Source organism: Tamandua tetradactyla, chromosome 2, assembly GCF_023851605.1.
Source record: "Tamandua tetradactyla isolate mTamTet1 chromosome 2, mTamTet1.pri, whole genome shotgun sequence".
Classification (NCBI taxonomy): domain Eukaryota; kingdom Metazoa; phylum Chordata; class Mammalia; order Pilosa; family Myrmecophagidae; genus Tamandua; species Tamandua tetradactyla.
In genome coordinates this window covers 19,465,491-19,489,244 of record NC_135328.1, presented here as the reverse complement: position 1 = coordinate 19,489,244, position 23,754 = coordinate 19,465,491, and the positions used below count along the sequence as shown (strand labels likewise).

Genomic DNA, 23,754 nt, shown 5'->3' with positions numbered 1-23,754 from the left:
ACACACTCTACATTTCACTAAGTTATAGAGTCTGAGTCTTATCCTCTATCTTTCATTCTGGTGTCACACATGCCCCTACCCTTCCTCTTTCAACCATACTCATACTCAGCTTTGTTCTTTGTATATACATTATTGTGCTACAATCAGAGACTATTGTGCTATCCATTCCTGAATCTTCAAAATCAATCCTGTTGAACATTTTGTACACCTTCAGCATCAAATGCCCAATCTCCACCCTCTTTTTAGCTCCTGATAACCTGCATTCTCAACTTTTAAGTCTCAAAGTTAGCTCATTAAATTTAGTTCATACTAGTGAGACTGTACAGTATTTGTCCTTTTGCTTCTGGCTAATTTCACTCAACATAATGTCCTCAAGTTTCATGACATTCTTGCATGCATCATGGCTTTATTCTGTGCCCTTATTCTACAGTCCTCCAAAACTCTTTCTCCTGTATTTTCTTATCTGCCTGTACTGTTTCCTTTAGTATTTCTTATAGAGCAGGGTTTCTTGTTCACAAATTCTCTGAATCTGTTTTAAATTCTCCCTAATTTTTTTTTTTACTTTTTTATTGTATAATATAGCCTATATACAAAGCAAGGAAAGAATATACCCACTCTTTAGGGGTATTTGAGCTATGCTCATTCAAACTTTTTAATGTTGGAAGAGGCTGTCAATAATATGGGGTAGGCAAGAGAGCCTATTTTGTTGCTCAGATGTGGCCTCTCTCTCCAGCCAACACAACGAGCAGTCTCACCACCCTTCCCCTCTCTGCGTGGGACATGACTCCCAGGGGTGTGGACCTTCCTGGCAATGTGGGACAGAGATCCTGGAATGGGCTGAGACTCAGCATCAAGGGACTGAGAAAAAACCCTAGAATGAGCTGAGAATTAACATCAAGGGATTGAGAGAACCTTCTCGACCAAAGGGGGAAGAGTGAAATGAGACTAAGTGTCAATGGCTGAGAGATTCCAAACAGAGTCGAGAGGTTATCCTGGAGGTTATTCTTATGCATTAAGTAGATATCACCTTGTTGTTCAAGATGTAGTGGAGAGGCTGGAGGGAACTGCCTGAAAATGTAGAGCTGTGTTCCAGTAGCCATGTTTCTTGATGATGATTGAACAATGATATGGCTTTCACAATGAGACTCTGCGAATGTGAAAACCTTGTGTCTGATGCTCCTTTTAGCTACTATATCAGCAGAAGAGTAGAACATATGGAATAAAAATAAATAATAGGGGGAACAAATGTTAAAATAAATTTAGTTTGAAATGCTAGTGGTAAATGAAAGCGAGGGGTAAGGGGTATGGTATGTATAATCTTTTTTTTCTCTGTTATCGTTTTATTTCTTTTTCTGTTGTCCTTTTATTTCTTTTTCTAAATTGATGCAAATGTTCTAAGATATGATGAATATGCAACTATGTGATGATATTAAGAATTACCGATTGTATATGTAGAATGTAATGATCTCTTAATGTTTTGTTTGTTAATTTTTTAATTAATAAAAAAGTTTAAAAAAATAAAAAATAAAAAAAATTTAAAAAAAATAATAATATGGGGTAGGGAGATGGAACTAGCTGATGTTCTGGAGAAGCTGTCCCCTCTGCAGTTTAGGATTTATCTGGTACAGGGACCCATCTGGAGGTTGTAGTTTTCTGGAAACTTACCCTAATCCATGAAACCTTTGTGGTATCTTATATATTGTCCTAGGTGTTCTTTAGGACTGGCTGGAATGGTTTTGTTTGGGGGTTGGCAAGTTATGATAGGTAGCAACGTCTAAATGAACCTTGCATAAGAGTGACCTCTGGAGTAGCCTCTCGACTTTATTTGAACTCTCTCAGCCACTGATACCTTATTTGTTATACTTCTTTTCCCCTTTTTCGTCAGGAGGGCATTGTTGATCCCATAGTGTCAAACATTAGGGACATCCAAATCCATATGCCATGACTTTGACCTTGAGGCTTTCTCTTGTGAAGCTCATGTATGTAGTGGAGAAGCTTCATTCCTGGGAGTCATCTGCCACACCACCAGGGAGACTTTCATCCCTGGATGTCATGCCCCACATAGCGGGGAGGGCAAAGATTTCACTTGCATAGTTGGGCTTAGCGAGAGTGAGGCCACATCTGAGCAACAAAAAAGATCCTCCAAAAGTAATTCTTAGGCATCCTTATACGTAAGCTAAGCTTCTCCACTACATACATGAGCTTCACAAGAGAAAGCCTCAAGGTCAAAGCCGTGGCATATGGATTTGGATGCCCCTAATGTTTGACACAATATCAGGAGTTTCTCTGGTGGTAAAATTTAATACCTCCATATTTTTTCTCCCATCCATCAGGGGACTTTGCCAATACTTTTTGATTATCTGCTTAATATATTCTAAACTTGGCCTCTGTTTTTTTGGTGCATGGTCTGGGAATCAAACCCAGGTCTCCCGCATGGAAGGCAGGCATTCTACCATTGAACCACCCATGCGCCCTCCCTCATTTGTGAAGCACATTTTTGCCAGATATAGAATACTTGTTTGGCAATTTTTCTCTTTCAGTATTTTAAATATATCACACCACCGCCTTCTTACATCCGTGATTTCTGCTGTGAAATCCATGCTTAGTCACATTGAGCTTCCCTTTATGTGATTGATCCCTTTTCTCTTGTTGCTTTCAGAATTCTCTTTGTCTTTGACATTTGGCAATCTGATTAGTGAGTCTGTTGGAGTAGGTCTTTTCAGATCTATTTGGTTTGTGGTATGCTGTACATCTTTAATCTTTAATTTTATGTCTCTCTTAAGAGATGGGAAATTTTCAGTGGTTATTTCTTCTATTATTCTTTCAGACCCTTTTCCCTTCTGTTCTCCATCTGGGACAGCCATAACACATTTGTCATTCAATTCCCAGAGACCATGCTCATATTTTTCCATTCTTTTCCCTATCTGTTCTTTTGTGTGTAGGATTTCAGATCCATTAGTTCACTAATCCTTTCTTCTGCCTTCTTCAAGTCTGCTAGTGTAACTCTCCTCTGTGTTTTTCCTCTTTTCTATTGTGTTTTTCATTCCCCTTAAGTTCTGCCATTTTTTTATTCAAGCTTTTGAGTTATTTATAGTCATCCAATGTCTTCTTTATGTCCTTCATCTCTTTTGCCATATCTTCCCTCAACTCATTGATTTGATTTATCATGTCTTTGTGAACATTTTTAGTTGTTTAATCTCCTTGTATCTCATTTGAAGTGTTAGTTTGTTCCTTTTGAGTAGGCTATATCTTTGTTTTTTTCTAGTATGACTCATAGTTTTTGCTGGTGTCTATGTATCTGGTTTCCTTGATTAGTTTATTCTATAGTTCTTTTTCACTCTTTTACTTAAGATTTTCCTGTTAGTTGGCTTTGTTCTCTATTTGTTACTTCATTTGTTTGTTTTTTGCCTTCAATTCAACTTATTCTAGACCTCCAACATAGATTTTTTTAACTGATCAGAATTGTTAAGCAATTATTTTTCTAGTTCTTGCCCTGCATATATAGAACCTTACTTTCTGAGGAGGAGGAGGATCTCCCCAGATATGATCAACACCAATAAGATTCTCCCAGACAAGACAGGCCCAGGTCTCAGGCTGAGGGTGTAATGAGTATCAAGTTTCACTGAGGATGATCTCCAGCAGGTTGTCAGACTTTCCAATGACGTCTCTAGACTCTGTGCTTTTCCTATCTTGCCCAGCAGATGGTGCTTATTAGCCCACAGCTTTCCAATGGCATAAGTGGTACAGTGCCTTTAATTCTCAGCAGACCCTGTCACAGCTAGGGGCATGGTTATGACAGACTGAGGTAGACAGCAAGCATAAACTTTTTCTCTTTTTCAGCCCCTGGAGTCTGAAGGCTGCCACTTCATCTGGGCCAACCCTCCTTTTCTAAGGGAAGATATGCCCTTTAGGAAATTATCTACTTTACTTGACTAGTTACTTAGTCTAGCAGACCTATCTTTACAATGCCGTTGCCTGGGTCAGTACTGACAACTGAAAATGCCTGAAATTTTCTCTAATGAGTTACTTAGAATAGTTAAAAAAAAAAAAAAACATAAGAAATCCCTCTTCAGAACAAGTCCCCAAGATTCACTAGTAAAGAGCCAGAGTTGGTACCTGGCTCTATTGCACCTGTTCTTGAGGCACAGCCCTTTCACAGTATTCTGAGCTCAGCTGACTCAAAACGCCTCCTTTTTTTGCCCATCAGCCTCACCTCCTCTCTGCTGGAAGAGACCTCAGGGTTCCTTTCCTTCTTGCTGTGGGTTTGTCTGGGCTCACAACTTGTGTTCAGCACTTAGAATTTGTTAAACAAAACTGAATTGGAGCTTTAGTGAGCTACCTCCCTTTGCTCCTAGTGCAGACAGCTTCTATTTTCCATAGGGAAGGTGTCTCCAACACAGCTTGCCTTGCCAGTGCAGGTGGAGTGGCAGCCCCTACAGTTTGGGGCTTTATTTACAGTTCTGCCCTGTGATCATGGCCCTTCCACCCATTCCAGACTCATGTACATTGTGTGTCAGGTTGCAGATGTCCGAACAGTCCTTGGCTATTGTCTAGCTGCTCTAGAGGACTAACTAAATCCCACACCTCCCTATGCTGCCATATTGCCCTGCCTCTCTCATGACCAATAATTTTGGTAGTGTAATGGATATATAAAAATACAATCAAGCTGCTTTAATTCACATTATTATTATTGTCCCTTATGGAACTGTGGGGATACAGGGCCTGGGATTCCTCTCTCTATTGAGAGTATTCACCTCCAGATTGAGAACAGGTCATTGTACGTAGCTGCCCATGTGACTGGGACAGACATTAAAGATCATCAGACCTCCTCAAGAGGGAAAGAATGTACAAATGATATTGTAAACAAGCATTGAAACTCTACTCCCTTCATCACTGTTGATACCAAACTTCCAAACCCCTGTGTCATGAGACCCTGCTAAAACTTTGTCCTCATACCCTTATCTAAACTCTTATAAAATCTTGCACTACCACCACTCCCTTTGTGGAGCATTACCTCCCATTTTCCACCTGACTGCCATTGGGAAGAATCCTTTCCTGTTCCTCAAGCTTAACTCCATGTCCTTTGGTCTTTTGGATGCTCTGATCCAAGCCCCTAAGAGCTGGGTTGGAACAATTGGTGAGCTAGCGAGAAGATCAATAGCTGCTTGCCACAGAAGGCCTGAGTCTTGGGAAGAGAATCTGTAGGGGAAATCCCAAATTGGCCTCTAATATCCATGTGGGGAGGGGTGACTGTCTTCCCAGGTGAATGGGAATTACCACAGGAGTATGGAGATGTCCTGAAAACTCTAGTGGGGGTGGGGGGCTGTATTGCTTACTGTTTTGCAACAGGTAGGCCAATAGCGGTGGCCAGAACATGGCCCCTGTAAGGAGCCCTGTGAGTGGCTACCAAAGAAGAACAAATGGCAAAAGCCACTGCATACATTTAGAAGAGGTATGGGAATCAAAGGATAAAGTAAAGCCACCTTTCTATGAAGTGGTTCCAAAGGTTGCCCCTCTACTAAAAGGAATTAACACTCAATTATGTCATTATCACTTCATTTTAGCCTTAACACTTTTCTTTAGTATTCCCTTAAATAAGACCAATCAACCTGCTTTCTCCTTCACTAGGAAAGAGAACAAAGTGTTTTGCCATGCTTCCACAAGGCTATTTGCGTAGCCAGACCAACCGCCACCATCTTGTGGAAAATGACTTGTGCTAAATGGCAAAGTCTATTGCACTATATTGATGATGTCATGTTAACAAGTAACCCTCTTTCAGAACTAAAAGAAACCTCAAGCACTTGGTTATCTCACCTTGAAAGTGACAGATGAGCAGTTAATACAATTAATTGTGAAAAACAACAATGCCTTGTCCGTCTCGTCAAATTCTTAGGTATTGTAACATTGTAAGACAAAACTGATCCTTCTGCAGTAATTGATAAGATGAAGTGTTTTCCTATGCTGCACATGCCAAAACAACTGATGGCATTCTTGGGGTTGTTGGGGTACTGGGAACCTTTTGTTCCTCACTAGCCCAAAGGTCAAAACCTTTGTATATGCTAATTAGAAAAGATCATACTTGGAAATTGGAATACCTCCAACAGGCTCCTTATGAAAAAACAAACAGGATGATAGCACAAAGCACAAGCACTAGGGGGCATAGATCCAGACCTACCCTGTGAATCGAATGTTGCCTGTACTGATAATTGGCTTTGGGAGGGATCATTGGCCAAGGCAGTGCTCTAAATGAATTTCCCTTGGATTTTGATCAAATTAGGTAAAGGGGCAGACACAGCCCCATGGAAAATTGTGTGTGGCATATAATGCTGTATTGCAAGCAGAGGAACTGACACAAGATGTCCAGTCACCTTTAAAATGGTGGATTTCTGAGGGGGGATAACTGACATGGCTTCTAAGCTAAACTCTGGCAGTGCCCAACTGAGCATGGTCATCAAATGGAAAGGCTACCTACTACAGTGCAGCATTTTCAATACCAATAGCTCTCTGAGTGCAGAAATGCCTGATATTCTCAGACCAGCATCCTATTTAGAAGATTCAACACCTAAAGTGGCTGCATCTGAAATAACTGTTGCAGTGCCACTATAGAAGTCATGGGTATCCTGACTCTGGTACACTAATGGATCTGCTAGTGGGCAGCCTCCCACATGAACAGCTGTGACACTACAATCCAGTACTGATTCTATATGGTGGAAGACTGGCACTATGCAAAGCAGTCAATGGGCTGAATTAAGAACGATATGGATATTAATAGTGCATGAGCCAGGAGACATGCTAACTATCTGTACCAACAGCTGGGCTGTTTACAAAGGCCTTGCAACCTGCATGGCAACCTGGAAGTAGGAACAATGGACAGTCATAAACTGCCACCTCTGGGGACAAGAATTGTGGAAAGACATCTGGGACACCTGTAATGATGAAATTTCCAGCTTCCAAGCACACGCCAGCAACCAGTGGACATTAGTAGATAGTGTTCTTCATGCTCCCTGCATCAACCATGTAAATCACAAATCCCAGTGACCAGTGGCAAGTGAATTACTGTTTTAGTTTGCTAAAGTTGCTGAAATGCAAGACACCAGAAAGGGAACAGCTTTTACAAAGGGGAATTTATTAAGCTGCAAGTATACATTTCTAGGGCTATGAAAATGTCCAAACTAAGGCATCCGGGAAAAAATACCTTGATTCAAGAAACACTGATGGGTCCAGAATGCTTCTGTCAGCTGGAAAGGCACATAGTGATGTTTGCTAGCTTTCTCTCCTGGCTTCTCATTTCATAAGGATTCCCCAAGGATGTTCTCCTTCTGCATTTCCAAAGATCTCTGGCTGTGCAGCTCTCTTGGCTCTAATGCTTGTTCCAAAATGGTTCCCTCTTAAAGGGCTCCAATATGCAACCCCACCTTGAATGGGTGGAGACATATCTCCATGGAAACCATCTATTCAAAAAGTTACCACACACAATTGGGTGGGTTGCATGTCCATGGAAACAATAAAAAGAACCCACTCAGCAATATTGAATGAGGATTAAAGAACTTGGCTTTTCTGGGGTACACAGCAGATTCAAACTGGCACAATTACATCATCTCCTTCCACTCTCAGAGGGGGAGAGGAATGCTTTTACTGCCATGGACACAGCTACAGGACTGTTGCTGCCTTTCTCGGTGGGGAAGGCCAACCAGAGGGCCACCATCAGATGTTTGGAGAAAGTGAACTCTCTGTATGGAGTGTCTACATAGATAGACAGCCATCAGGGGACTCCTTTCACTGAACAGATAACCCAGTGTTGGGCCATGGATAGGACATCATGTGGATGTTCCATCTGCCCTACAATCACCCAGGTGTGGGCCTTATTGAAAGAATGAATGGTTTGTTAAAGGAACAGCTAAAAGATCATGAGGTTCTTGCAACAGTGGACCACAAAATCTCTATCACACTTAAATCCTCTTGAATGCAATGCCAGGGGCTGCTACACCTACTCCCATTGAAATGCTGATGGCATGACCAATGTAAGCATTAAGAATCCAAGTTAAAGGGCCAGCCATTACAGCCTAAGCAGGGAAATAATAACAATTGTTGTTGCCTGTCTCTCAGACCATACAAAATGGGGGAAGTGAGGTCAATTGGCCTTGGTGCTGGCCTATGTAGCCATGTTAGTTAGGAATCCTATGTCCTTTGGTAATAAGAGTTACCCAAAATATTGTAATAAGTCCTCAATTTGTTTTAAAATTCCTGTTAAAATCTGTATCACCAATACGGATCCTCCTATTCCCACAAATATTTTATGTATGACTAAGTGGACCTTTCTTATGCCCAGATTAACAATTGATATAACAGTGTAGGACTTTCAAGATTTGCAGGAGTATACTATCTAGCATTTAAAACCTCCCTATAATGTTCCCCTGTCCAGTACCTTGTTGTCAACCAATGGATCTCTATATGTATATTGTTACCACTTATTGTTCCCCATAAACATCTTTCTTTTTGCTCATAGCACTCTAGCAAACACCTTCCTAGAATGGACTTCAGCAGTAACTGATGCCCACAATTGGACCCAAACATTGCACAGACTTTCCATCTTCAAACACAGAGCAGCCTTCCTGGGTCTGTGACCCCTGCAAATAGGACTGTGTGGAATATCCTGCTGGCCTGGTAGAATTAAATGCATTGGAAAATCTGAAAAGAAATACAGGACATTGTACTTGGACACTGCCCTATGTCCCCTGCTATCTTATTGCAAATCTTACAGTATTACAACTTTTTATGCCATACTTCTAGTAATTAGGAAATAGTTTAATTCCATTTCTTGACCATGGATGCATCTCTTTCTGGGGTTATTATCTATGTGTGGGAATAATATACACAGATTCAATGTCTCCTATGATCAATATAGTATGCAGTGTGGGGGTGGATTGTGGGGAATACAGAACCCAGGATTCCCCTCATATTGAAAGCACATCATTGCACCTACAATCCTGCATGACTGGCACAGACATTAAAGGTCATCAGACCTCCTCAGGGGGTAAAGAATGTACAGATGGTATCATAAATGAGGCATTGAAATTCCCCTCCTTTGATCACTGTTGATAAAAACCTCTAAATCCATACTTCATGGGACCCTGATGAAACTCTGTTCTCATACCCTTATCCTAATCCCAAGCCCTTGCACTCCCTGCACCCTCTTTGCAGAGCGTTAACTTCCATTTTCTAACCAACTGTCGTTGGGAAGAATCCACTCCTGTTCATCAGTCCCAATAAAATTCACATCTAACTCTGTGCCTGACATGTTCTTTGATCTCCAGGCTGCCCTGACCCAGGCCCCCCAAGAGCTGGGTTGGAAGAGAAACCCTTCTAAATATCGTCAGATATAACAAGACAAGAGACCTCAAACTAAATCCTGCCTGGCCTAATAAATTTATTAACATGATTTTGTGAAAAATAGAGGTGATTATAGTCAAAGACAAACATACCCAATGAATATACAATGAATTGAAATATTGTAAAATAATTTGGGGGGGTTATATTGGTGATTTCCTTGTGTCAACATTCTTTATTATTATGCTAGCAAAGTAGGCAAAATCAAACGCATCGGTTATCTTTCAACTTGGATGATTCCTGATGAATAGCCAGAGGGTTTTTAAATAGTGCAAATTAAGACAATTTTTAGAGAGCTGAGTGGGTTTAATAAATCGATTTTAAGCTATATGATTCCACTAACGCAAAGAATAAATGAGGTCAGGGTGAATATATAGCACACAAAACTTGTTTATGCTTTTGGTTGTTAAAATATCAAGGGAACAGAAGGGTATAGTCCCAGTTTTTTCATAAAGAACAAAATTATGAAAACTTTCAGGATTATATCCCCAGAGCTATGAATCTTGGGTAATAGACTGGGGAAGAGCTGAAACATTTCCTGGAAATGCAAACATTTTCCCTATTCTCTCTACTATTCCATTGTTATTTCAAAGAAGGTGGAATCAGAACTTATTGAACAAACATCCCCAAAGTTTGCATATAAATACATTTTAATGCAATGCAGCAAGTATGTCCTTAGCTGTGTTCTCTCCAAATTCTTAGCTTTAATGAAGTAGAAAGCACATTCATCTAAGCTTAGGAGAATATGCCAGTGTGAAGTTATTACGTACCCAAGAAAAGACATGTCCCTTAATCCTCATTTGGTATTGGTGGGTGGGATCTTTTTTATTGTTTCCATGGAGATATGTCTCCACCCATTCAAGGTGGGGTTGCTTACTAGAAAAAGTGTTAGAACCAACAAAGCCCACACAGCCAAAGACCATTGGAGATGCAGAAGGAAAACACCCCTGGGGAAGCCTTATGAAGTGAGCAGAAAAAGCTAGCAGATATCACCATGTGCCTTTCCAGCTGGCAGAGATATTCTGGACCCATCAGCTTTTCTTGAGTCAAGGTATCTTTACCTGGACACCATAGTTCAGACATATTCAGGGCCTTAGAACTGTAAACTTCTAACTTAATAAGTTCCCCTTTTTAAAAACCATTCCATTTCTGGTATATTGCATTCTGGAGCTTTTACAAACTAAAACAGAGGATAACAGATATATTGGAAGAGGGATTGCATATCCAAAAAGGAGCCCATTTGGACCACAAATGGGAAGTATGCAACCATAAGTCAGGCATCTAGTCCAGGTCAGGGTTTGGGAAGTGGTGCATGCAGTGTACACTGTGCAGCAAAGGCTCCTAAGATTCCTTCCTGTTGCATGCTAACCAAATGACACAGTCCCCTGTTTACTGACTTCAAGTTATGGAAGAGAGCTAAAGCAAGTTTATTCCTAAGCACCCCTTTTTTCTTGCCCTCTTTTAGGCACTTAGATAACCTTCTACCCAAGTTATTTTCTGCCTCCTTGCAGTATCACAATATATTTTATTATGAGCAATATATACAAATCAACTATGTAGATTGGCCATCAACTAAGTGCCTGTCTAAAGTGCTAATTTGTCCAGGCAGAATAAAGGTGGTGTCTACTTTTCCTATCCTATGGTTAATTCAAAATTCAAAAGTTCACTGCATTGACACAAGGGCAACCATCTTATATGAGAAAAAATAAATATTTCTACTTTTTTTTCTCGCCTTTGAAAAAAAGAAAATTCCTTTGTATTAAATAACAGTTTCCTTGAATCTTTGAGATTATTCTTTTTGAACCACAGGAATAAAACTGTAACTTCTGGTAAATCCGAACCTAGCTGCTAATTACAGTTACTCAATAATCCCTCTCAGGTAAAAATATATGAAAACTACTATACTGTAATAAAACTCAGGCATTCCACTCCCTAGCTGCTGCCTTGTTCTCTCAATTATCTCATTTTCTTGACCAAGTGAAATAGCATTCTATTTCTTCCAACCTTCCTTACAGATACTCTAGAGATTGTTTCATCCATAAAATATTCTTTGCTAGGAGATATGCCTGAGGTCTGTTTCATCAGCTCTTTTGAAAAACTGACCCTTTTAAATAAAAATGCAGAATTTTTACATTTCTAGTTATGCAATTTATTTTTATTTATTTTAAATGATCACCATTTATATCAGTCAGATTAGAAAGCTACAGAATAACAATAACAATGATAGTAATGGTTCTAAAATCTCAGAGAATTATATTTACTTCTTGCCATGTTACATGTCCATTGTAGGATAGCTCTGCTTCATATTTTCTTCATTCTGGGCCCCAGATTAAAAGGGGCCCTGCTCAATTTGCTTCAGCTCCTGGACTCATGGAAAATGGAAAATAGAAGATAGTGAGACACTGAAATGGCTCTCAGAGCTTCTACACGGAAGTTGCTTGCATGACTTCTACTCACATTTAGTGAATAATTGCAAGTCACAAGGCTAATCCTACTCAAGGGCTAAAACCCCCAAACCCCAAACAATCATCGCATCATACTCAAAGTACAAGATAAACTGATGGTTTTATTATTAGAATCAGCTGTTGCTTCTCTGTATCCAAAGACTTGTTAACTGAATGTTATTTACATCCTACACACCCAATATACAATTGTGGTGGTTTGAAGTTGTATGTATGCAGAAAAGCATGTTTTTAAACTTCATCCGTTCCTGTGGGTGTGAACCCATTGTAAGTAGGACCTTTTGATGAGGCTGTTTCAGTAAAGGTATGATCCAGCTCAGTCAAGATGGCTCTTAACCCTATTCCTAGAGTCCTTTATAAATGGAATGAATTCAGACATAAAATAAAGTCATGGAAGCAAAAAGTTGAAATCAGTGAAACCTGGGAGAGAAGGAAGAGACCTGCACACACCATGATGTCTTCCCATAAGACAGAGGAGCCAGAGTCCTCTGGCTTTGCCTTAATGATGATTTGATTTGGATATTTTACTGGCCTCAAAACCATGAGCAAATAAATTTACATTCTTTAAGTCAAATCATTTCATGGTATTTGCTTTGAGCAGCCTAGGAAACTAAAACAATGATGGAAACAAGTCCAAGGAACCATAATAAACAGCTGCACTTGAAAGGGAGAAGACTTACTGCAGTCACTGTTCACAACAATTCTGAAGTCCTGCTACACAGATATCAGAGGATTCTGGGATGGGGAACATTGCTTGATTACAGGCACTAATTCTGCTTGAGTAGACCCCAACCCCTGGATTCGCTGTCGGGGAGCTCCGTTCTTCTTCATTATTCTCCTTGGCCTCAGCTGACATGGACATCGGAGTTGAGCAGCTTTCTCTGTCTTTTTCTTGCATATGAAAGGTAGGAGGCCCAGTATTTGTATTGTCATACAGTTTCTTTTAATCCATACTGGTAAATCTTTTAGCAATTCAATTCTTCACAACCTGAGACTTCATTTATTTATTTGATTCCCTTCAGCAATATATGCCAATAGCAGATTTATTTACCTTTCCTTGAAAAAAACATACCCATAATTTCCCTTGTACCTTTTTGTTCGATTAAAAAGATTTATTGAGCACAACCATAATCTGTTCAGAGGTTTTAATAAAGGCAATACCCTTGCTTAGGTACTCACCAAAAAGCTGTTTTAATCAGCCTTTTTTTATTCATAGGCAATTTTACTTTACAGTCAAGGTTGAAAACCACTGTTAAATGGTCTATTAAATTCATCCAGTAGCAACCAGAAGGCTCAACTGATATTCTTTTCCCATCTCTCTGCTTATAAGTTAACTTATTTGGCATATTATCTGCCTTCCAAGTAATTTTAGCAAATTTTACATCGACTGTTTCACCACTGCAAAACTTGGGCACCATCCTTTTTACTTCCAAGAACAGATTCTAAGGCAGTCATCCATTGCCTGCCTTAGGGTCAAGGCCACCTATTTCCAGTTTTTTATATAGATGGTCTCTACCTCGTACACCAAGAATCAACTCGGTCAGTTTAGGCCAACTCATGCTAGGGTTAAAGAGTGATCCAAAACCTCACTGACCTACAGTTCTAAACACTGATTTCTTGTCATTCGTCATGTCTACCATAGGATAGCCTCAGCTCTGCTTCATGCACCTTCTTTCCAGGGCCCTGGCTAAGCAGGTAGCACAATCCATACCTCAGGTCTCATGGCAAAAGAAAAAGACAAGCTGGTGGAAGCATGCAATGGGAAGAGGCATATGCTGCTTCTGCTCATATTTCATTGGCCAAAGCAGTTATAAGGCCTAGCCTTATATCAATCGAGCAGGGAAGAATAATCTTCCCACAGGGAGAGACAGTAAATACCTTAAACAAGAAAAAAAGTCTACTACACTATTATTCATGGATCTAGTACATTTCTACTTAATCATCACTATGGATTGTGGCACATGATGGGTGTTGGGGATGTAATAAAATATGCAACTATCCCTTTTTAATTACCAAGGACTTTCAAAGGACATTACCTTTGCTTGTAGCTGAACAAGGTTAGAGGAGATGCACAGATAACCTGGTCTCCTTGACTCCTGCTTCACTCTCCTTAGTACATGTGTATTTGTTTTCCTTTGGTGCATAACAAATTACCAAAATCTAAGCAGCTCAAAACAATACCCATTATAATTCCAGAGTTCTATAGATCAGAGCTCAACTGGGTCCTCTGCTTAGGCTCTCCAAGGCCAAAATCAAGGTGTTCCCCAGTTGGGTGCTTATCAGGAAGCTCAGGGAAGAATCCCCCTCCAGCCCCCTTCAGGTTATTGGCAGAATGCAATTCCTTGCAGTCGTAGGTCTGAGGTTACTGTTTCGTTGCGAGCTATCAGACTGGAACCTCTGTCAGCAATGCAAGAGCACCCACAATCTTCCTCACTTGGCCCCCTTCATCTCCAAAGCCAGCAGTGATGCATTCAGTCCTTCTCACACTTCAAATCTCTCTGAATTCTGCTGTTTCTCTCTGTCTTTTCTTATGCCACCAGCCAAAGAAGGTTCTTTGCTTTTAAGGGTGCATGTGTTTAGATTACTCCCACTCAGATAATCACTCTATTTTAAGGTCAGTTGTGTCATATAGCACAGCATATTAAAACTCATCATATTCACAGGTTCCAGAAACTTGGGGGGGGGAGGGGCATTTTAGAAATTTTGCCTACTCTACCATCCCTTATGAATTTTAGTACCTTCAAATGGATTGCAAAATGGTTGCTTATATCAAATAAATTGTCCTTTCAATAATCTTTAACATCTTACTAAAATCAGTAAGAGAAAATCCAAATTCTTTGCCCTGGTTTATAAAAGTCCTTCATGTGCTACTTGGAATCTAATTTGCAACTTAAACTCACACTAACTTCCAAGCTGGAAAAAGTCTGCTCTATTTTCTCTGTAGTTATTCTACCTTTGCTCTAGTTTTTGGTACCTATGATTTTCTACCTTCTCTCCACCTATCGAAGTTGTCTTCAGCCTTTAAATTGAAATGTAAATCTTATTACTCATTAATTTAACACACACTTCTTTACTTGTACTAAATGCCAGACACTGCTTCAAACTTAAATAATACATAGCAAATGATTCAGACAAAGTTAGATAGAATATACAGAGCTCATATTCTAAGAAGAAGAGTGAAATTTTCACTAATTATTCAAAACCACAGCAAATACATTCACACACACACACACACACATACACTAAAAAAAAAAGCCATTGAAGTATTTTTTAGACGTAGCACAGATTTGACTTCATGCCCTATATTGTGTCATATAAACTTTGACATATCTCTGCCCTGTCTAACCAATGTGATCCTAACCTCACATATTATGTTATAATATTACCCAAAGGTCCTTATATTTTGCATTGAGGATTTAGTATTTGCTGGTTGGAATGATCAGCCTCTATTCTTGAGTTTGGTAAAGGGTTGAAATGTTTTTCTCCAAGAACTTAAAGTTCTCTTCACAAATACATTTTTAGGAAAAAATTTATAAAAACCAGAATATCGACAAGAAGGCACATTGCATCAGGAAGAAAAGCAAAACCAGGATCAGCTTTCTAAACATCCATAATTTGTGAAATCCTCTTCTAATTGGTCAAGACGCATGTCTAATGTCTGGGACAAGATAGTAATTAAATATTTTATAAGCTAAAATATTGGGGCATCTTCTGGGAGTTAGCAAACAGAATATCTGTTAGAAGGAAGACTTTCATGAAAGGAAAGCAGAACTAGTATTTAATCTATGACTAAGAAAGTTGGTATACACTGAGTCATAATCTTCAGAGCTTATTTACAGTGTATAGTATTGTCCTGCTTTAAAGACTTCAATTCAAGATGCTGGACTGAGACCAAACATATAGTTCTCATTCTTTCCAAGACCATGAAATGATAAAACTAATTTAAGCTGTGAAAAAAAATAACAAAAGAGAACAAGAAAGGGGTCTATTTTGGATCATTTTATGTGTCAAATTAGCTAGGGTACAAAGTATCCAATTTGACCAAACACAAGGTTACATTTTGCTGTGAAGGTATTTTGTAGATGTGTAGATGTAATTAGTAGGAACAATCGTTTGACTATAAGTAAAGGAAATTACCCTCAATAATGTGGGTGGGCTTCATGCATTCAGTTGAAAGCCTTAAAAGCACAGAACAGAGGTTTCCAAAGGAAGAATAAATTCTGACTCAGGCTATTATATTTATCCCTGCCTGCATTTCCAGCCTGCAGCCTCTCCTATAGGTTTTGGACTCAAGACTGTAAAATCAGTTCTTGGCAGAATTTCCAAAATTGCATGAACCAATTAAAAAACATGCAAGTGCACACACACACACACACACACACACACATCTGGTTGGTTTCTCTAGAGGAGTAACTGATACAGAATCATTAGCAGAAGATAGATTTCAACGAATTTCTGGAAGCTGGATATTGGAATGATGGATGGACACGGGAAGACTGGAGTCACATCGACAAATATGAAAAGAATGCAGCAAAGATGGCATGGATTCAATCTACAAAGCCCTGAAAACAAGTTCCTAGGATTTTCAAATAAAATGTAGGGAGGGAGTTAGAAGTAGAGCTGAAAAGAAGATTAACGCCATAACACAGAACTGACATTCTCACCCTTTATAATTCCTGTCCACCGCCTTCATAGATAACAGCCTGCAGGCAGGTATTAACACCCAGTTGAAGAAAGGGGGTTAGGGAAGGGGTCTTCTGAAAGAAATTACATGAAGTGTTTAGGGAGAACTGTATTATTAAAAGTAAACACAGGGCGGGTGGGCCACGGCCGTTCAGCAGGCAGAGCTCTCGCCTGCCATGCCACAAACCTGGGTTTGATTCCTCATGCTTGCCCATGCAAAAAAAAAACAAAAAAAAAACAGTAAACACAGGGCGGTGTGATGCTGGCTCGGTTTCAGACTTCTTGCCTGCCATGCCAGAGACCTGGGTTCAATTCCCAGTGCTAGTCATGAAGAAAAAAAAAAATGTAAACACGCAGTGGAAGACCCCAGATTTGATTCCTGGCCAGTGCACTCTCACCCACCCCACCAAAAAATATTCAACAAATGGTGCTGCAATAACAGGAGAGTCACATGGAAAAAAAATGAAATGTGACCCCCACCATACAGCATACAAAAAAAAAGTAAACAAGACAACTGAAAATCATTAGAATTTGAAAAAAAAACTTACAACATAGAAAAGAAAAACGAAGACATACAAACAGGGGAAATGATCACAAAGTAAACAGAGACCAATCAAGGAAGGGAATAGGAGTTTAAAATATTCTAGTTAGTATTTTTATTCTAAGAAATGGTCCAGGCAATATGAAATCTATAAATCATGAACAAGCCTTCTGTGGAAAAAAAATATATAGTAAAATAAACCAAAAAGAGCTCTTGGGAAATTAAAAAAATAAGATAAAATAAAAATTTCCATGGTCAATTTGGGAAATAAGCTTAAGAAAGGTTCACAAAGAGAAGAACAAAATGAAAAAATATGAAAGTAAATATAAATAAAGAAATACCAATGCAAGAATATCACTATCTGTAGCTAAGTAACAGGATTTCTGAAAGCAAACTACAGAGAACACAGAGAAGAAAGCATTGCCAAAGAAATAATGGATGGGAATTCCCTAATACTGAGTAGTGAGAAACCACCAGTCTTCAGGTTGATAGGCCCTAACATAGCAAAGGAAGGTCCACATCTAGCTACAATCTTCTAAAATTTGAGAGCGCAAGCTATGCAGAGATCCTCAAATCAGGAGGAAGCAGGCACTAAGGCATTGTGTTACTTACTTAAAGTTGTAAGCGTAGTGTTTTAGTTTGCTAAAGCTGCTAGAATGCAATATACCAGAAAAGAATCAGCTATTACAAAGGGAATTAATTAAGTTACACATTTACACTTCTGAAGCCTTAAAAATGTCAAAACTAAGGCATCCAGAAGAAAGTAACTTGATTCTGAAGATAGGCCAGTGTGTGTCCCATGGGAAGCCACATGACTGTCATCTGCTGATTCTTGGTTCCTGGTTCCATTGCCTTTAGGTTCTGATTCCAGTGGCTTTCTCTTTAGGCATCTGTGGGTCCCAACTTAGCTGTTCTGGAGCAAAACTCTGGGTTTTATCTCTTAGCATCTCAGGAAAAGGCACAAGGCAACATCTACTAGGTCCTCTTTCCTCTCTAGTTTCTGTCCACCCTCTCAGATCCTCAAGGTCTTTCTGGCATTTTCTTCTATATCTTCAAACATCTGCATCTAAGCTTTCTGCATATTGGCTATCCAGGCATCTCAGTTGGCACTCTAATCAACTCCAAATGTCTGCATCTATGTAGATTTTTTTAAGAACTCCAGTAAACTAATCAAGACCCACCTTGAATGGGTGGAGTCATATCTCCATCTAATCAGAAGGTCACACTGACAGTTGGGTGTTTCATATTTTCATAGAAATAACCTAATCAAGAGCTCCCACCCTTCAATATTGAATCAGGATTAAAGGACGTGGCCTTTTTGCACGCATAACAGTTTCAAGCCAGCACAGGTAGTGAGAGAGCTAAGATTTGGAAGCACAGTATTGGTTTCTGATATCCATTTTCTTTCCTCTGTATCAACATGCATTTACATATGTGGCAATTTTGAAGACAGAATTAAGAAGTTACTCCTTTTATCCTAATTTTACCATTAATTACTTACTCCCCTCTCCCAGAAAAAGAATAAAAAATAGTCTATCTGTTGGTTCATGTGTTCAGATGCTTACTGGATATTTTAACATAGATGACCTTGTGCAAACTCAACATATTGGTACCATTAGATAAAGACTTTTAATAATTGGTCTCCTGCCTCTACCCTCTCCTTGCTAAAATAAAATCCACCTGGCTGCCATCAGAGATATTTTCTGAACTATAAACCTGGTTTATTCAGTTACCTATTACCAGTTACCTTCAGAGAGAACACCAAAACTATAAGTGACATTCAACATAATGCCTAATCTCCTACTCTTACTCATTAATTTGTTCTTTTATTTATTCATTGAGCTAATAATTAGGGCACCTGCCAATTGTCAGGTACTGATGCAGATACTGTTAGTATCTATACTGTATCTATATTGTTAGTATAGTAGTGCACGAGAGAGACAAAAATCTGTGCCCTCAAGAAGCATTCATTTTAGTGGAAGGGACATTTGATAATTAGATTATATAGCATGTTATACAGTAATAAGCACTAAGGACAAAAATTGGCATGTGTCAAGAGATGGAACTGAAATGTTAGGTAGAATATCCAGAGCCTCCCAGACAGAGAGAACAGGTTCAAATATCCTGAGGCAGAAACATAATTGGCAATTTTCAAGAACTGAGAAATTTCAGTTAGAGTAGAGTGATCACAAAGGAGAGTATTCAGAGATGATGTTAGGATGGCAGCCCAAGAATAGATTATATAGTACCTTGTTGGTAATTTTAGTACAGCTTTTATTGCGTGACAAAGGAAACCCTTAGAAGGCTTTGAGAATGAGAAATAACATATCCTGAGTGATTTTAGCAGAATCTTTCTGACAGCTGAGTTGAGAATGGACTAGAAGGGGCAAACAGCAGGAGCCAGTTGAAGGACTAGAGTATTAATTCAAGAAAGAGATGATGGTTGCTTGGAGCAGTGTGATTATAGAGAAGTTGGGTTTTACAGATTATACAATTTACTTAAGGATTGGATCTGGGATATGAGAAAAACACAGTGTCAAGTCCAAAGTTTTCATTCTCAGAAAAAAGAAAAATGAAGTTGCCATTTACTGAAATGAAGAAGAAAATGTGAGGAACAGGTTTTGGAAGGAACATTAGGAATTCTATTCTGAATGCATTAAAATTTAAATACCTATTAGTCATGCAAATTGAAATGTGAAGAAGCCCATTAAATACAAAATTTGGATTTCAAGGGTGATATCCAGGCTAACGTTATAAATTTGGAAGACATCCACCAGAAACATTCAACAATATTTTGTCACTATTTTCTATATTCTGGATACTGTGTTATAAACTTGGAATACAAAGATCAATAAGGAACAGGATTATTATTGAAGAGATAATTTCATACCAATTCTGTTAATATAAGAATTTGTACATAATAGTCTTGAGATTATAGTTACAACAATTTTGGATTTCAACTGACACAGAATTGATAGAATTATTAGAATTATTTAAAAAGAACAGTAACGCAGTTCTTATGACTGTGTTCCATATGTTTAAGAAGAAGTTATAAATGGAAAAGTCATTTAAAAACAACAAATCAAAATTCTAGAAAATAAAAGTATAATGCATGAGGTGAAAATACAGTGAAAAGGATTAACGGAAGATTAGATATTGCAAAAGATAAGATTAGTGCACTTGAATACATAACAGAAGAAACTATCCAAAACAAAACACAAAGAAAAAAAATTTTTTTAAAAATTGAGCAGAGCATCACTGATCTGTGAAACCCGAATTCTAAAGACCTAATAGATGTGCAATTGAAGTTTCCAAGGAGAGAAGAGATGGGGTAGAAAATATCATCAAAGAAATAATAGCCAAAATGTTTCCAAATTTGAAGGAAACAAATTGACAGATCCAAGAAGCTCAATGAATCCCAAATACAAGAAAACTAAACTAAAGTATATCATAATCAAATGTTACTGGAACAATTGGCATTCATATCAATTGGCTATCCAAAAATGAACTTGTGTTCATGTCTCACAGTATATATGAAATTTAACTCAAAATGAACCATAGAGCCAAATTCAAAGCCTGAAACTATACAGTTTTCTAGATGAATCATAGTGAAAAAACCTCTATAACCTTGGGTTCAGTAAAGATCTCTGAGCTACAACATTAAAAACACAACCCATGAAAGATCAGTTTGATAGTTACATTTCACCAAGATCAAAGTCTTCTGTTCATTAAAAGATACTGCTAAAAGAATAAGAAGACTAGTCATAGACCAGGAGAAAATATTTGGAAATCATATATTTGATAAAGAATTTGTATCTAAAATATATAATTACTCTCAAAAGTCAATAAGAGAACAAACAACACAATTTAAAACTGAAGATGATATGTGTATGGCAAATGAATACGTAAAAAGATATTCAGCATAATCAGTCATTAGGAAAATGCAAATGAAAACCATAATACGCTACCACTACACACTTATTAGAATGGCTAAAATGAAAATGACTGACAAGTTAGTTCTCTCACACACTGTTGGTAGGAATGTAAAATGGTACAGCTACTTGGAAAACAATTTGGCCATTTTGTGAAAAGTTACATACACAGGCAATATGATCTAGCCATTCCACTCCTAGGGAAATGAAAGCATATATATCTATGCAAAGACTTCTTCACAAATATCCATTGCTTTATTTGTGATGGCTAAAAACTGGAAACAGTATAAATGTGCATCCACAGGTCAAAGGATAAACAAAATATAGTACAACCATTGAAAGGATGGAATACCTTCCAATAATAAAAACGGATTGAAATATTGATACAGTGCAACATGGAGATGACACAAATAATCATGCTGAATGAAAGAAATCAGACAATATGAAATTAATACTATGTGACTCCATTTTATAGAATTCCAGGGAAACTAATATATTATAGCTGTGATTGTCTGTGCATGGAAACAGGTAGATCAGAGAGGGAGAAAATGATTACATGGAGGTACAAGCAACTTCTGAGGGTGATGGATATGCTCATTATTTTGATTGTGGTGATCATTTCATGGCACATTCATACATCAAGACATAAAGTTGTTCACATTATAATATGCTGTTTATTGTATGCCAATTATACTTTAATAAAGATATTAAGCAAATAGACACACAGAAGAGGTAGTTTTTTTTTTTTTTACTTTTTTTTATTGTGAAATGTAGCATACATGCAAAAAGCAATAAATTTTCCAGGTACATTTTAACAAGTAGTTATAGAACAGGTGTTAAAGTGTGGTATGGGTTACAGTTACACAATTTTCTTTTTTTCTTCCAGCTGCTCCAAGACACTGGAGACCAACGGAAATATCAATATTCAACTGACATCCTTATTTGTTAAATCCTATCTTCTCTGTTATACTCCTTCACCTCTTTGAATAACATACATACATAAAAACAATAAATTTCAAAGTACATTGCATGATCAGTTGTAGGACAAATTTCAGAGTTTGGTATGAGTTACAATCCCACAATTTTAGGTGTTTATTTCTAGCTGCTCTAAGGCACTGGAGGCTAAAAGAAATAGCAGTATGATTCAGCACTATTACTCATTAATTAAGTTAAACCTGAACTTCTCTGTTTAACACCACCGTCACCCTTGATCTTTCTTCCACTCTTTAGGTGTATTTGGACTATGCCCATTGTAACTTTTTCATGTTGGAAGGGGCTGTTGATAATATGGATAGGGGGCTGGAACTAGCTGATATTCTGGAAGAGCTGGTCCCTCTGAATTTCAGGACTTGTCTGGTCCAGGGACCCATCTGGAAGTTGTAGGTTTTGGAAAGTTAACCTAGTGCATGGAACCTTTGTAGAATCTTGTATGATGCCCTAGGTGTTCTTTAGGATTGGCAGGAATGGTTCTGGTTGGGGTTTGGTTGGGGTTTGGCATGTTATGATAGGTAGCAATGTCTAACTGAAGCATGCATAAGAGTGAGAACACTTTCTTTTTTAAATAATAAGCATGTCCATCAACAGACAAGTGGCTAAACAAACTGTGGTATATACATACGATGGAATATTATGCAGCTTTAAGACAGAATAAACTTATGAAACATGTAATAACATGGATGGACCTAGAGAACATTATGCTGAGTGAGTCTAGCCAAAAACTAAAGGACAAATACAGTACGGTCCCACTGATGTGAACCGACATTCGAGAATAAACTTGGAATATGTCATTGGTAACAGAGTCCAGCAGGAGTTAGAAACAGGGATTTGGGAAGAAGGAAAAGTTGCTGCCATCTGAGGTAGTTACAGAAGGCTTCGTGGAAGAGTTGCAGGATGCCGATGACAAACTACTCGGCGCTGAGGATGTCAAGAAGGCGGTGGAGGCCTCTGCTGCTGCTGGCTCCTTCGACCACAAAAAGTTCATCCAAATGGTTGGTCTGAAGAAAAAGAACGGGGATGAAGTGAAGAAGGTATTCCACATCCTGGATAAAGACAAAAGTGGCTTCATCGAGGAGGAGGAGCTGAGATTCTTCTTACAGTGCTTCCTCCCAGCTGCCGGAGAACTGTCTGCTCAAGAAGTCAAGATGCTGCTGGATGCTGGAGACAAGGATGGGGATGGAAAAATTGGGGTTGAAGGATTCTCCAGTCTCGTGGCCGAAAGCTAAGAGGCGCGACTGCCCTGGGACTTCCACCTCTCTGCCCCCAACACCCGACCTCAGCCCCCCTTGCCACCCTCCTGCTGTTCTGTTCGGTTTGTTTATGTTATTTTTTACTCCCTCCTGACCCCTTCAGCCCTCAATTGACACCCTTCTTCTGGAAAATGCTGGAGAAATAATAAAGGCTGTACCGATGGGGAAAATAAATAAATAAATAAATAAATAAATAAATAATAAGCATGTACTTTGACTATAATTACAAAATATGTCATAAAATGTTACATGGAGGCATTCATGGAAATAAATCCGAAAATTCAAACAACAAAAAAGCCATGGCAGAAAAAGCCCCATTTTCTTATTCTAAAGTTGTTTCTAGAATAGAAGAAAACATAGTCATTTTACAAAGACGATTTAAAGAAAATTGGTATGTATGCTTTTGAAATTCTATAAATATTCAGGAGGAAGCCTGCCGACTCTAAATTGCTGATACTGCTGTTTCCAAGATGCCAGCAAAATACACAGGAAGAACTCAGTGG

At 38.6% G+C, this 23,754-nt stretch overlaps 1 pseudogene; it reads left to right on the top strand.

Annotated features, from left to right (window-relative positions):
- The window catches only part of LOC143655677 (parvalbumin alpha pseudogene), a 50,512-nt pseudogene extending 27,102 nt beyond the window's left edge, over window positions 1–23,410 (top strand).
- The last annotated feature ends 344 nt before the right edge of the window (window positions 23,411–23,754 follow it).